This window comes from Maylandia zebra, linkage group LG7 (assembly GCF_041146795.1).
Source record: "Maylandia zebra isolate NMK-2024a linkage group LG7, Mzebra_GT3a, whole genome shotgun sequence".
Classification (NCBI taxonomy): Eukaryota; Metazoa; Chordata; class Actinopteri; order Cichliformes; family Cichlidae; genus Maylandia; species Maylandia zebra.
In genome coordinates, this window is record NC_135173.1 from 67,684,093 (window position 1) to 67,699,655 (window position 15,563).

Below are 15,563 nucleotides of genomic sequence, written 5' to 3' on the forward strand. Positions count from 1 at the left end.
GCGGAAAAATTTCACCATAAACCAGTTGGAGTTGTTGGAGCCGACTTCTAAGGACACGCGCCGTCAAACTGGCTCAGTTTAGCAGTTTAGAGAATATCTGATCTTGGCCGAATGCAGACGATATATTGTTCAACCCAGGTGGTATTTTTGTAGCTCTGGAGGAGCTTGAAAGCAGAGAATGATTCAGCGATCTAAAACATTAACAATAGATGTCAAATAGCTGACAGATCCTCTGAATCAAAGAGCGGAGTCTTCTGTTTGTTGCTATTTTTTAGCAATGTTCAACACAACAAGATAAAAAAAAAAACACCTGAGAACACCGACAGCAGGTTCTGCACTAACAGAAGCAGGAAATAGAGCAGAAAAAATGCAGGTTGTGGTCTGAATAAAGGGAGCTCACAGAGTTCTCCAATCTGTGATTATGGTTCTCTCCAGCTGAGCAAAAAAATCCCACCTTAAAGGAACAAGTCCTCGGCTCTATGACTGTGGCGTTCATAAAAATGAGAGGTGAGAGGTTAGGATCCTGTAAGAGCAGATTAAGCCCTCCTGGAAAGTGTTGAACACCTGAAACTGATGGAAGAATGTGAAGTCGGACCTTTTTTGCACTATAATAAGAGATTTACTTTGCACTGGTGGTAACCGTCCCTCAGAAGAGTGCAAACACGTGAAGTATGTTTCCTTTCATGTTCTGCCACGAGTCAAAAAACTGTTTTCATCACACAAAGCGGGACTTCACTCTTCCCTCTCCCTCCTTCAGCGGATGACAGCTTATTTATTCAGAGAGGCTCTTTACAGGCCAGCCTCTGCGATACACGGCAGAGCTGTGAATTCATAAATGACAAATAGGCTCCAACTGTCAACCCTGGTGCCCAAAGGGGAGCTGAGCAGTTAGCCTACTCCTCGGCTCACCCACACTTTCCAGAAAAACACGAACAGAGCATGTAGATGTTAGAGATGGAGCACGATTGCTGTGAATCAGAGGAAGCCTCTCGGGAACGTCATTAGGAGATCTGCTTCCTAGTTTTAGACCGTGTTTAAAAGCATCATAGAAGCAGAGGCAGCTTCTGCTCCAGCAGGAAAACAAGCTGCATTTGTAGCTACAAGCAGCTCCTAAAGTACGGCCACGTCTACTAAGCTGACATCACAGGACCCAGTTAATAAAAGAGTTTGACTCGTTATAAATGTCTGTTTCAATTCGAAGTTTTCTGCCTACACCTCCTAGTCCTCTGATGAAACTCATCCCTCAACTGCCAACTGACTAATTTTACTGCCTAAACCTAACACCCAGTAACACCGGCCTAGAGACTGGTTGGAAACCACTGGTAGCTTCAGGAAAGTGTGTAGGCCATGATCAGTTGGTGAAAATGAGGAAGACGGTGCAGTCGTTTCTGCTGCCTGCTGCTGTAGTCAAATGAAAACTATTTGCTTTCAAAGTAAAGTTTGAGCCTTTTCATAGATTTCATGACATATTTATGATGGTTATGTCAGGTCTGTGTGTTCAGGTTTGCAGTGGCAATGACTAAAGTTATGCTAGCGCTGTGAGGAAATTGTGTTTCTTCAACTATCTGAGGTCTACGGTGGTCCCTAGAGACAAAGCACGTACAAACTCCAAAACACGTACAAACTCCAAAACACGTACAAACTCCAAAACACAACAGAAGTGCTCCAGGACGCTAGGGGCAGTGTTGAGCTCGATTTGCAAAATAAACGGCAAGTTTGTTGCAAACACATGGAGTTGGATACCGGCAGAAAACACCTGCAAGGATAGAACAACCACACTCCCATATATATTCAAATAATTTAAAAAATAATGTTCATTTACCTGTTACTACCACACACCAAATCCGGTCGTTGATACTTCCTGGCTTGTGTAGCCACTAGGTAACAAAAGCTCAACACTGCCCCCGAGCATCCTGGAGCACTTCTGTTGTGTTTAGGAGGTTATACTTATTAGCGAGACTTGAGCGCACTGTAGGCATCAAGGGCGCTGCCCTGGATTGGTTTAAATCCTATCTCTCCAATCGGCTCTCTACGGTACATCTGGCTACATCCTCTTCCTCGGCTGTACCTGTTTGCTGTGGTGTCCCCCAGGGATCTGTGCTGGGCCCTACCCTTTTCTCATTATACTTGCTTCCTTTAAGTGCCATCTTTGAGAAATACCATATTGCTTATCACTATTATGCAGATGATATCCAGCTCTATTTTGAGCTAAACGACGATCTTGCTCTGTCTCTGAATAGCCTCCGAGAATGCATGTCTGAGGCCAAGAAGTGGTTGTTGTCGAATTCTCTTATCCTTAATGAGAAGAAAACCGAGATTATGATTTTTGGTAGTAATGCCCTTCGTGCCAAACTCCGCGATGCCTTTGGTTTTCTTAGTTGTTCTCTCTCTGATACTGTCAGGAATCTGGGTGTCTTATTTGACAGCTCCTTTTCACTTGACAAACAAGTGTCTGCTGTTGTCAGATCTAGTTTTTACCAGCTTCGTCTTATCTCTAAGGCTAGGCGCTACATCCCGCATAAAGATCTCGAAAAGCTCATCCACGCCTTTGTAACGTCGAGGCTAGACTATTGTAATTCACTTTATTGTGGTCTCCACTCTTCCCTTTTACAGAGATTACAGACAGTTCAGAATGCTGCAGCTCGCATTCTAACCAAAACCAGCAAGTTTGCCCACATTACTCCTGTCCTTGCCGATCTGCACTGGTTGCCTGTCAAATATCGTATTCAATTTAAAATTTTGTTGTTTACTTTTAAAATTACTAACAACACTGCACCCAGCTACCTTAAGGACCTTTTAAACCCTTATGCTCCTGCTAGGGCTTTAAGGTCATCGTCACAGTTACTGCTGGCTCAGCCCAGATCTCGACTTAAGACTAGAGGTGATCGATTGTTTGCTCTTGTTGCACCTGTGCTGTGGAACAATCTCCCGATTGGCATCCGGGCATCTGATTCTATTCATTCTTTTAAATCTCAGCTTAAAACATATCTTTTTAAACTTGCCTTCTCCACCTTTTAATTGCTGGTTTGTTTGTTTGTTTGTTTGGTTGCTGTGACCTATTGACCTCTTGTATTAATTCCCTCCTATCTTTCTATTGGTGTCTTTTATTATAGTGGTACAGCTTTTATCTTGCTATTACCCATGTGCTGTAGTCATTCTTATTGGTAGCTTTTATCTATGAACATAACTCGTTATTTTTATTTATCCGTTATCAATGTTTGAACCTTTTATTGTTTTATGTAAAGCACTTTGGTATGCCCAAGGCTTTTAAATGTGCTCTATAAATAAAGATTGTTGTTGTTGTTGTATACGTGTTTAGGAGTTTATACGTGTTTAGGAGGTTATACGTGTTTAGGAGTTTGTACGTGCTTTGGAGTTTGTACGTGCTTTGGAGTTTATACGTGTTTAGTAGTTTGTACGTGTTTAGGAGTTTGTACGTGTTTAGGAGTTTATACGTGTTTAGGAGTTTGTACATGTTTAGACGTGTTTTGGAGTTTGTACATGCTTTGGAGTTTGTACGTGTTTTGGAGTTTGTACGTGTTTAGACGTGTTTTGGAGTTTGTACACGTTTAGGAGTTTGTACGTGTTTAGACGTGTTTTGGAGTTTGTACGTGTTTAGACGTGTTTTGGAGTTTGTACGTGTTTAGACGTGTTTAGGAGTTTGTACGCGTTTAGGAGTTTGTACGTGTTTAGACGTGTTTTGGAGTTTGTACGTGTTTAGACGTGTTTTGGAGTTTGTACGTGTTTAGACGTGTTTAGGAGTTTGTACGTGTTTAGACGTGTTTTGGAGTTTGTACGTGTTTAGACGTGTTTAGGAGTTTGTACGTGTTTAGACGTGTTTTGGAGTTTGTACGTGTTTAGACGTGTTTTGGAGTTTGTACGTGCTTTGTCTCTAGGAGCCACCGCAGATGTCAGTTTGGCAAACAAACGAAAGCCGTGCAAAAGTGTTGGTGAGAAATATTAGATGAACCAGTTACACCAGGACACACCACACTGAAAACACTTCCCACTGAAACTGTGGCTGAAGACCGGAGAACCACACAAATGAGTCGTGGATCCGGGGAAGGCGTGGGGGTTTGGGGTTCGGGGGTGCTTCGCCTCCGTGCTGGGGCTCTGGCTGGGCCTTGGGGCTTCGGTCCTCGTCGGTGTGTCACCGAGGTTGTGGGCGGGTGGGTGCACGGGGGCTCAGCCCTGGCGCAGGGGGCCTCTTGTGCATCGGCCTAACTGGGGGGCTCTTCAACTGGCGGGGAGGTTGTTCCATCCTTGCAGGAGTCCACTCTGCAGGTGGGGGAGAGACATAGGAGAGGTGGAGAATAAACTTAACCTGGGTGTCTGTTGTCTTGTGTAGTCTGGGAGATGATTGAATGTTGGGGTGGGTACAGTTTCCTCTGCGGTGGGGTAGGGTGGGCTGCTCCGGGTCCTGTGGGGCTTGGCAGTGCTGCTACCGTAGGCCACGGTCTGGATGGACCTGGGCTCCCTTGCCTTGGTGGGTACCAGAGGACGGGGGTGCCTACTGGGGTCAGCGGGGGAGCTGGCCCTAGGGAGGGGCATCCTCCCCTCCCTCCTTTTCCTCCCCATCCCCGGCTACCTCCCTCTTCCCGCTCCACCACACTCACCCACACAGGTAGGGCCTTGGGGTGTCACAAGGGTGCAGGGGAGACATCCCCCTCCCCTCTGTCCCCTTCTGGCCACCTGTGCCTCAATTTTATCTCACAACTTAGACATCCACATTACTTACACTCTCATAACACACACATATATATAGGGCCTTTAGGGTGGGCACGTTAACGGCGTCCAGTGGACGGTCTGTGTACTCAAACCTACCTCTGGCGCTGGTGCCCACCTCTCAATTTTAAATCCATGTAGACATTGAGGGTTCTCGGGAGGGGCCGTGCTAACACCTGCTGCTCTCTGGCAGCAGCACCATGCTCTCCCTTGTTTTAAATGCACTTTAGAGCAACATGCAGCAACACTACACATGAGCGGGAGGAGGGAGGTATGGGGTCTTCACACACCCCCGTTCTCTGCTAGCCATCGGGGCGGGGGGGCTGGGAGGAGATGTTGGCTGTCCGATTGGCCTCCCTGCTGCTGCGGAGCCTGGGACGGTCTGCTTGCCTCCACCCCGGGGGGAAGGGTAACATCTCTTGGGTCTGGGTTCTGTTTCCCCCTCTGGGGGCGAGGGTACCTGGACCCGGGGTATAGAGTATGTTTGGGGAGTGTGATTGTGTGTACATGACCATTTATGTCAATCCTTACGTTGGGTGAGTGCTGAGTGTTTGTATATGTGTGCATGAGGGTGGGAATGCATGTTTGTGTCTGTGTGTGCCTGTTTGTCTGTGTCTATATGTCAGGTCGGGTCTTAGACTCCACCTCTCTGGGAACTCCCAGGCCCTCCAAGGCCTATCTCCCCTCACCACACTCCCTGCCAGTGACTGATGCCCTCAGGGGTCGGTGCATTGGTGGTTCTTGGTGTCCGGGGCTGGGCGCTCAGGTATGTACCAGCTCACTCCCGGTGGCTACCTGGCGGGGCCTGGCGCCTGTTGCTCGGTCAGGCCTCTTCCGGGGCAAAGGGGGCCCTCGGGCCTCCGGCCTCTGGGCCTGCGGCTCGGTTCACTCTGGCACAGCTGGCTGCCAGCAGAGCCGGCGGGCACGCCGGTGCAGCCCCCTCTAGCTTCTGCTCGGTGGCTACTGGGTGACGCCTCGTCTGGGGATCCTCAGCCCTTCCCATGAGTGTGGCACGGATGCCCCTCTGGTGGTCCTCCTTGGGCTCTCGCACTCTGGGGCCTCTGGATGTCTGGGGCCTGGATCTCCTCCATGCCTGCTTCATGCCCTGGGGGACGGGGCTATGGCTCCCTACATCCTCTAGCAGACCATTACATGTGGAAACCATTTGAATACAAGCGCACTGATCCACACAGGTGTGCACACGGGTGTTCACTGCTCGTAGACTTAAATTACACCTTTCTTGGCTGCTACTTCAAAGCACATTGTGCGCTGTCTGTCCTGCGTGCTGCACAACAACATTGAATATTTAGTATTTACTGCTGTCTACACTTAGTGTTGTGTTTAGTATGTTGCTTTGTTTTTTTTTGCTTGTTTTCTCTTCTTCTTCTCTCAACAGGTGATCCAGGAGATTTTTTTTCCCCCCCTTTCTCACTGTCCCTCTTCCCTTCTGTTTTTCTTTTCCTTCCTCTTTCTCTCTCCCTTTCCTATCCCTCACTTATGTCTGTCCCGTCTGTAACAACTGAAAATAAAATAAAATAAATAATAAAAACAAAGGGCGATCAAATCGACCAATACGGCAATGCCACGATGATCCATTTGGTAAAATAAATCCATTGGGTATCCTTGTTGGTCTTCAGACAACAATTCTGACAGCTAAAGAACCAAATGGGACAGGCCAAAAAAAAAAAAAAATAGATGAACCAGTTACACCAGGACACATCACACTCAAAACACTTCCCACTGAAACTGTGGCTGAAGACCGGAGAACAAATGAGTCGTCCACTACACAAAACACTTACCAACCAGCCGGTAATGAGTGGACAATCTGCTGGTGGGTGACCCCAGAAATAAATAAGCTGCTGTGGAAAACAATTTTTCACAACATGTCCCTGAAAATATTTCACAATACGAGCCTCATTGAAAAGAAAGGGTTAGCTGCACTGAAATGCTAGAGGGCTTTTAATCTGAAAATGAGCGAGTAAGCACCGAGGTTCTGTTAACAATGTAATACAGCGAGTTTAACAGCGACAGGCACTGAGCGGAGGCTTGAAATCTATCAGACAGACAGAATTAGACTCCTTTAAATAAAGTCCTTCTACTTTAGAGTTGAGCTGGTGTGCGTGTGTGTGCGTTTTTCAGGGAAAACGCACACACACGCACACGCACACACACACACACACACATATACAATGCCCTAAGCATCTGTCACAACATTGAGTGCTGATTGATGCAAATAAAATAGTCTTAAACTTTGGTTTAAACAGGCCAACAGACCGTTCGGTGACCTTGTGGCAACCTCACACTATGATGGACGATGTCTCGTCCCCAACCATGTGGCAAGTGGTTGCAGGTGCTTCGGTTGCATGGAAGACGCCCACAACGTGGGTCGCAAGGCTAAAATGCAGCAGTTTGAGTCCGACCGAGGCCCTTCGGCGCACGTCTTCCTGCCACTCCTCTCTTTGTGATTTCCTGTCCACTACTAAAGACTTTAATGAAGATGACTGACAATGACTGGATGACTTTATCTGCCAACTCTGAATCCAACTGGAACAGACCCGAAGTTCACATACACATAAAATCAGTCTGACAGCCATTATGCATGTACCCAGCGTTATTATAGGACCATCTACCAGGATGGTACACTTCAAAGGGATTTGGATGTTCAGTTTGGGCGAGTGCGTCTGTTTACCTCAGCCTATCTCTTATCTCTGTAGATTCAAGACAACAAAGCCTCGGGCAAATCTGCATCAGTTCTCACCACCCCAGGCAAATAAGTATCTAATTGCACATTTTCATTGATTTTGTATCCAATCGACCCGACTCCAGAATTCATTTCACATTCTGTCAGAACACACTTTACGAGTCTGATGTATAAAAGAACGAAAGCATTAAACTCTTAAAGCTTGCACGTTTAGCAGAATGAGAAAGGAAGCAGCGGAGAAAGGAATGTTCTGCGGCTGGAATTAGTTCGGATCAACGGGCAGGCTCGAGCTTTAAGCCGGTTTGTGTGAAACCAACATCTGTCATTGGACCTTCTGACAGAAAAATACATCTTAATTGTATCACAGATTTCACAGACACTCTTTAGTGGGAATTCTCCTGCAGAGAGCTGATGGCGTCTGGTGTCCTGATCAAAGAGTTTGGCGCCGACTGTGACCTCATGAGGGATGAATGCGAGTCACCGTATAGCGCACACACCTCCTCTTTGAAGATCACATGCACATCCCCTCTGGGCTCCGACGAACACTCTGAGATCTCGTTTTCCATTGTAATGAAATTATCAAGGATTTGAAAACTCAGTTTTTATACATTTGCATCTCTTTCTGGCTGTGGGTGAACCGCAGGTGGTGACAATTTGGTGCGAAAACTGCCAGCTGGGCCGATTAGACTATCAGAGATTAAAACTGAGAAAGATAATTATACAAAATAATAAGAACGACAGTCCAGGTGTTAAATTGTGACAAAGCGAGGGTAAAATTACTGTTAAAGTTAAAAAAAGAATCATTTTGAGGTCTGACAGAAAAAAACACATCCAACATGTGACAGTGCATGTGACATGACTGGGAGGAGCCTATTCAGTGTGAGTCTAATGTGAGTGACAGTTCTCAGGTGGACTGGACATTAATGCAGACACGGGGGGGGGGGGAGCTGGACTTTGCTGGAGGACTAAGTACCAACAACAGCACTACTACTATTACTACTACCAGCATCACCAACCCCAAATATCTCTGCAGAAAAGGTCCCGAGTTCTAGCACCAGAGTCTTTTCTGATTTCAGTTTGCATTCCGAGTTCTGCTGACTAGGGATGGGTATCGAAACCCGGTTCTTGTTGAGAACCGGTTCCCACTGTTTCAGTTCCTTGGAATTGTTTGCCATTTTTGCAAACGATTCCCTTATCGATTCCAGTCGCCCCGAATAACGTCCCCACGTTGCGGAGCGTCATTTACCTGGCAGGAAACACGGCGACTCAAACGCTCAAAAGTTTGGTTATACTTTACGAGAACGGATGACAACAGGGCAACTTGCAATACTTGCAAAGTAGATATTTCATTTAAGGGAGGAAACACTACGAATATGCAAAAGCATTTGCTCACAAACACACGATGACCTTAAATGAATGTCGTGTTTTTAATTCGCTCCGGACTCGTGAATCTCAACCCAGCAGCAGCGGTAACGTTTGCACGTCCTCTCCCGTTAATGCGGCAGGTAAATAATCAGCTAACAGCATATTATGTTAGCGCGATCCGCCTTATTACAAACCTGCCATTACTGTGCATTTAGTGACCATGATGAGACAGAGTCTGGCTCAGATGCTGGCAGTTCTCGCTGCAGTCTGCCGCGTCTCCTTTCAGGCAGGATAGACGAACGTCACCGAGCAGTGACTCAGTTTGTGGTCAAAGTCTTGCACCCGTTTGCCACAGCAGATGATTTTCAGTAAGTGTGTTTAATTGTAGGCAGGGACATTACTGGATATTCTTGCGTAATTGCTACAGAATAATTGATGTTATACTTTGTTATTGCTACAGAAGAATATTTATTTTATTATTTTACATTTACAATGTTTTTCCTGGGGATCCTGTGACACCCATTGAAGAGCCGTAGGCTGGATCTCTTAAGATCTCACTGCTGGGTTTGTAAGGCCATGTTACTCCTAAATTTCTATCTTGTTCAAAGAGAAGATATAAAACAAAGTCCTAAGCTAATCAACCTTAGTGTTCTCCTTTTTTTTAAAAGAATCGAATCGTTAAACAGAATCGAAACTGGAATCGGAATCATGAAAATCTTATCAGTACCCATCCCTACTACTGACCAATCACGTTTGACTCGTGCATAGTTTTAGTGAAAGGGGAGCAAAAGAGGGAAGTGACGCTAAAACAGTCTTTTCTTTAAATGTACACCCAAAAAGTTAAACGTGCCGTGCACGGATCAGGAAGTGTTGGCTCAGAAACTCATCAGATCCACATAATCAAACAGAAGTACCTCAGGTTTCTGCTGCAGCTGAGTACAGATGTTTACAGATGTTTGGAGCTGGTCTACGGCACAGAACCTTTCCCCTAAAAATAAAATAAATACTTTGAGTTGAGCCAGATTTTAAAAGCAAACTCTCAGAGTGGAGAGTGTGAATGCTGTTTATGACCAGCAGCAATGTGAGGAGGGAGGGAAAAAGAGAAAAAAAACTCGGGAGAAGGCAGATCAAGAAGAACGAGATGAAGAAGAGGAGGAGGAGGCCTTGGCAGGATCACAACCAGTGTGCTTCTTCCTCACTCGTGATTTCTCTCTGGGTTTAATTATTGCCCAGCATGCTGCACACACACACACACACACACACACACACACACACACACACACACACACACACACACAGGCCTACAGAGTCTACATCCTACTGCTTCTTCTATCAGTTCTTCCAAGCACACAGCCGTCTGAAAAAAAGGATTTCTGGCAGCAACTTAAAGAGACGGCTTCCAGAGGGGAACGTGATGGAGAGGAAGTTAGAAAACTGAAGGAAAAAAATCACTTTTAGATGCGTAGGACATAAAAACTGTCCTCATAGTGCCTCCAGGTAATCACACAGAAGAATTTCCTTCTGTGACAACACGGCATTCAACGTGACTTTAGCTTATTTTGTCAAACTGTAAAGACAAGAGTCATGGTGGCAAGGACAGCCAGACATTTAACTAGAGAAAAAAAACATAACAAACCTGCTGCGGACTCTGAAAATATCACTGAATTGAACCAGAAATCCATCAGCTTTCACAGAACAGATGAAAGTTTATTGATCCCAGTGGGGAAATTGGGCCTCTGCTGCTGCAAACAGCAATGGGAGGAAAGCGATAAGAAAAACAGACAAGAAGAATGGAGGAGCCGAACATGAACGCAACCGACAATTAGAGCACTTCAGCATTTAGTGGACAAGAAAGAAGTGCTGTGTAAAATAGAGTGCATCAACAGAAAATCACAATTTCAGTCTTTAAGCCTCTTCAGCGTTTAGAGCAGTGCTCTGCAAGTCTGTCTCCACCACATACAGTCAAGTGTTGGGACAATGACACAACTTTTACTATTGTTCCTCTGCAGAAAGAAAAGAATTTCATCTTTCCCTCCACGCTCACGTCACCTGGAATGACCCAGAAACATCCTGCTGGTGGTGTATTCGGTGTTTTAGCCTGCAAGAATAAAAGAGCCTCTCTCAGCCTCGGTGGACTGAAGGTTTCTAAAGGGACAGTGCACAGACTATAAAACACTGTGGAAAGTGCAACCGCTGGAAAGCAGGATCAAGCAGACCAAAAGCGAGCACAGGGGATCGATATATCAAGCTTTGTTTGCTGAGAGAAACCCGCAGCTTCACCGCAAGGACAGAATTTACTAAACCAAGAAGACAAGAGTCCAAAAGAAGTCTGACATGAAGCGTCCTCAGAGGACGATCTCCGAAACACTTCTCAGGAGGGAAATCATAGCAAACCTCTGCAGTGAGTCTGATTTACTCATGAATCCCAGTTTGGTATCAACAGGAGAGACTGGCTGAGACCAGGGAGGGAGGCTTTCTTCTTTCTTCGCATAACATCCCTGACCATGAAGCAGCAGCACTGATCCTTAGAGACATGCTCCACCAGCTTGTTTGCATCTTAGTGCAAAATAATTCAAACCGCAGCAGCATATTGAGCCAAAATCATCCCAGTCTGATCACCGTGCACCATGCGCTGGGCCACAGCTCGCTGGGACTCACATATAGTACACGTGCAGTGCGATCTCTTCCTCTGTAACAGCTGCAAAAACCACTTTGTTAAGCAGCTAACAGATCTATAAAGCGTGAGAGACGACAGCGTGTCAGCGCTTGCAAAAGCAGCTCCAATGAAGCCACTAAGTGCATAAAATCATTAATCTCATTAAACTCTGCAAGTGTCAGGGTCCTGGGTCTCCTGACCAGCGTTTTAGTTCATTGTGATTTTTGTATTATTGTACTTGGTGTGAGTTTCTATGGTTTCTAGTTTCGATCCCTTGCCCTTCATGTTTCTCTATGTCCCCTCTGTTCTGTGTAAGTCTGTGTCTGCAGGTTTGAGTTCCCCTCTGTGTCTCTCGGTTCTTAGAGTCCTCTGCCTTATGGTTTATGTCTCTGTGTTTCTTAGTTCCTGTCTCCACTGTGTCAAGTTCGCGTCTCTGTGTGATCCTTCCTGTTTTACTTTGTAGGTCCGTGTCTTATGTGAATGTGTCCTGCTTTGCTTGTCTCGTCAGTTCTAATTTCCCCCAGCTGTGCTCTCCTTCTGTGTCTCATTCTCCTCGTTACTTCCCAGTGTATTTAGTCCCTGTGTTTCTCTGAGTCAGTGTTGCGTCGTACCCTCAACAAGCTGTGTGTGTTTTGCCTCCGTGTTACCAGTGTTTTGTTTCCAGCTCTAGCTCCAGTTCAGTGTTTTCTGCTTCAGTGTTTTAGTCCACCAGCGTTTTTGTTTGTCTTTTGATGCCTTTAGTTAGTAAGAGGGTTTCCAGCAATAAAGCTGCGCTTTAAGTTGAACTTCTGTGTCTGAGTCCTGCATTTTGGATCCACCACTCCTGCTTGCACGCCTGCCACACAGCCAACCATGACAGCAAGAGCGCCTTTCGAAAGTGTGAGTGTGCATGACAGAGAGAACAAGGCGGCGAGAGGAAAAGGAGCTGAGACGCCGAGACGAACCGAAGCACGCTCGATCTGGGATCATTAGCCACGATGTGAGCGCGGTCCAGTCGGGAGTGAGGAGGACTCAGGCACTTCACAAGGAACTGGGCCTGGTGTGAGTTCACCCTGAAGCTGTAGGAGCCACCAAGACACAAAATGAGGCAAAGCAAAAAGTTCCCTCTGCTGAGAAGCTGCAACTGCAAAGGTTTTCTAAGAACTAGAGAACGTCTCGCTATCCAGTATATGCAGATTAGATTTATTAAGATGACGCCACAATGACGCCAACAAACAGGCTTTTAATTCATTATTTTCAGAGTCTGGTTGCAGGAGAATGTCGAGTGCAGATGCCGGTCACAGTTGTGTCTGCAACCACTGATGGCATTTAGGGTTCCCACTGCCTCACGCTCAGTCACACAAGACTAAAGATAGCACACCGAATTCAGTGAGTGACCAATTGCATGTAGTTGCAGTCATCAATTGGTCACCAAGAATTTGAGTGTGCAACCCCCCAACCTCTCAGCAACCCCATTTGATTGTACAGTGATTGCACAGGTTGCCTGGTGGGAAACAATCTCTCCCCAACGAATCACAGATTAACAAAGGTTTGCAAATAATTGCTGTCTAATTTATAAATGCAGACGCAATACCAACACGTCGCAATCAATCTGAGTCTGTTTCTTTGGAGCAGGTGACTCCACTTCTGGCTCCTTTGTAAAAAAAACCAAGGTAGCAGCGACTGCATCAAGATTTCTGTTTTTAAGTCTCGCAGCTTCTGTCTGGACTGCATCTGTTTGAAGTTGAGTCCAACCAATCAACTGCATGTTTGCATGCCATCGTCCACAGTGCCACATGTCATTTTTAATCAATCAATCAAAATTTATTTATATAGCACATTTTAAAGACTGAAGTACACCAAAGTGCTTTCCAGTAAAATCATGATACAGATAAAAATCACAATATAAAATATAAATTACAGATATAAATAAAATATAAAATAATTACATAATCTAAATGCAAAGCCGATGTAAATTACCCTAATTAGCCTTGAATGCCAGGTTAAACAAATACGTTTTTAGACGTGATTTAAAAGACTGAATGGAATCTGATGTGCGAATATGAAGAGGAAGAGTATTGCATAACCTGGGTGCAGCAACGGCAAAGTCTCCTCTGGTCTTCAGCCAAGACCAGGTTGCACTAAGAGCAGTTGGCCCGATGATCTCAGTGCTCTCTGAGGGCTACACAGACAGAGGGGATCAGCTAGGTAGTCAGGTGCCATATTGTTTAGGATTTTATAAGTAAACAATAAAATTTTAAAATCAATTTGATATTTAATAGGAAGCCAATGTAAGTTGGCCAGAACAGGGGTGATAGAGTCGTACTTTCTAGTGCCGGTCAAGAGACGTGCTGCGGCATTTTGGACCAGCTGCAATCGCTGAAGAAGAGAAGATTGGAGGCATAAGTAGAGAGAATTACAATAATCCAGTCTTGAAGTGATGAAAGCATGAATGAGTTTCTCCAGATCTTTGTGAGGTATGTAAGGTTTAGCCTTAGAAATTTGGCGTAGTTGGTGAAAGCTGGTTTTTACCACAGTAGAAACCTGTTTATCCAGTTTGAAGGAGCTATTATTATTATTATTATTATTATTATAGTTTTTAAGTATTTATCTTTCGTGATGTTGCACTGACCGGAGACATCTTTCAATTTCATTGTACTTGTGACAATGACGATAAAGAATATTCTATTCTATCTATGAAAACTCCAAGATTCCTAGCAGCATCAGTGAGGTGGTTAGCAACAGGCCCGAGTGTGCCAGTCAGTTGTCCCGGAGGCATAGTTCTATCAAAAACAATAATTTCTGTCTTCTTTTCATTTAAAGAAAGAAGGTTACGTGATAACCAGTCTTTGACATCCCTCAGACAATCAAACAGAGGATGTAGTGAAGATGAAACATCCCCAGTCAGGTGGAGGTAGATTTGAATATCATCAGCATAGCAATGAAAAGAGACATTATGTTTTTCAAAAATGGAGCCCAAGGGCAGCATGTACAGGGAGAACAACACAGGACCGAGCACCGAGCCCTGGGGCACTCCACAGCGAAGAGGGGCAGAAGAAGAGGAATATTTTCCCATCATGACAGAGAACGACCTCTCAGAGAAATATGATTTAAACCATGAGAGAACGTTTCCTTTGTTCCAACCTTGCCAAAAGAATCTGATGGTCAACCGTGTCAAAGGCGGAAGTCAAAGCCAATAGAACTAAGACCGCAGAGTGCCCAGAGTCAGCAATTAGAAGAAGCATTTGTACAGCGCTTTTCTAGTCCCTAAGGACCCCAAAGCGCTTTACACTACATTCACACACACATTCACACACTGGTGATGGCAGCTACATTGTAGCCACAGCCACCCTGGGGCGCACTGACAGAGGCGAGGCTGCCGGACACAGGCGCCACCGGGCCCTCTGACCACCACCAGTAGGCAAACGTGGGGTTAGTATCTTGCCCAAGGATATTTGGATGCAGCCAGGAGGCAGCCTGGGATCGAACCACCGACCTTCTGATTAGTGGCTGACCTGCTCTGCCACCTGAGCTACAGCCACCACTACAGAAGAAGGTCATCGAAAACTCTTAGTAGGGCAGTTTCGGTGCTGTGACGCTCTTCTTGATAACAGGTTGCACGACTGCATGTTTAAAGACAGTCGGAACATTAAAAATAAGATACAGGACCCGACTGTATTCAATGCATCCTTAATGATACGAGATGTTTAAGACAAGGAACACTCGCTCTCTGACCCTACAACACTGCCACAATCTAAAAGATACCTCTGAATAATGATTTTGCATGTGTTGATCATAAAAAAGCCTGAAGCAGAGAAGTCTGGCTTTGTTACACAACAACAGTCTCAAGGTCTAAAGAGAATGCACCATAACTTCAACAACAGGCACATTTTCTGTAAACGCGTGACACAGTGCCATGCTGTGCACAGCTCAGGTTGTCTTTATGTTGTTGGTTTTAATACTTGCACACAACTCTGTGTGAGGAAGATCTCATTGTGTTTCATCACAGATCCAACACGTAGCTGTTGCAAAATCCGCAACATGGACAACAAACAACATGGACTGAATGCGGAAATCACAGATGGGGCTACCGACGCCTGTGACCAGCTGGCTCTCCATCTGTGTGCGTTTGGAATC

The 15,563-nt window shown here is 45.5% G+C and overlaps 1 protein-coding gene across 1 annotated transcript in view; it reads right to left on the bottom strand.

The window, feature by feature from the left end:
- The window catches only part of immp2l (inner mitochondrial membrane peptidase subunit 2), a 201,888-nt gene that overhangs the window by 86,285 nt on the left and 100,040 nt on the right, over positions 1-15,563 (bottom strand). The window lies entirely within an intron of this gene.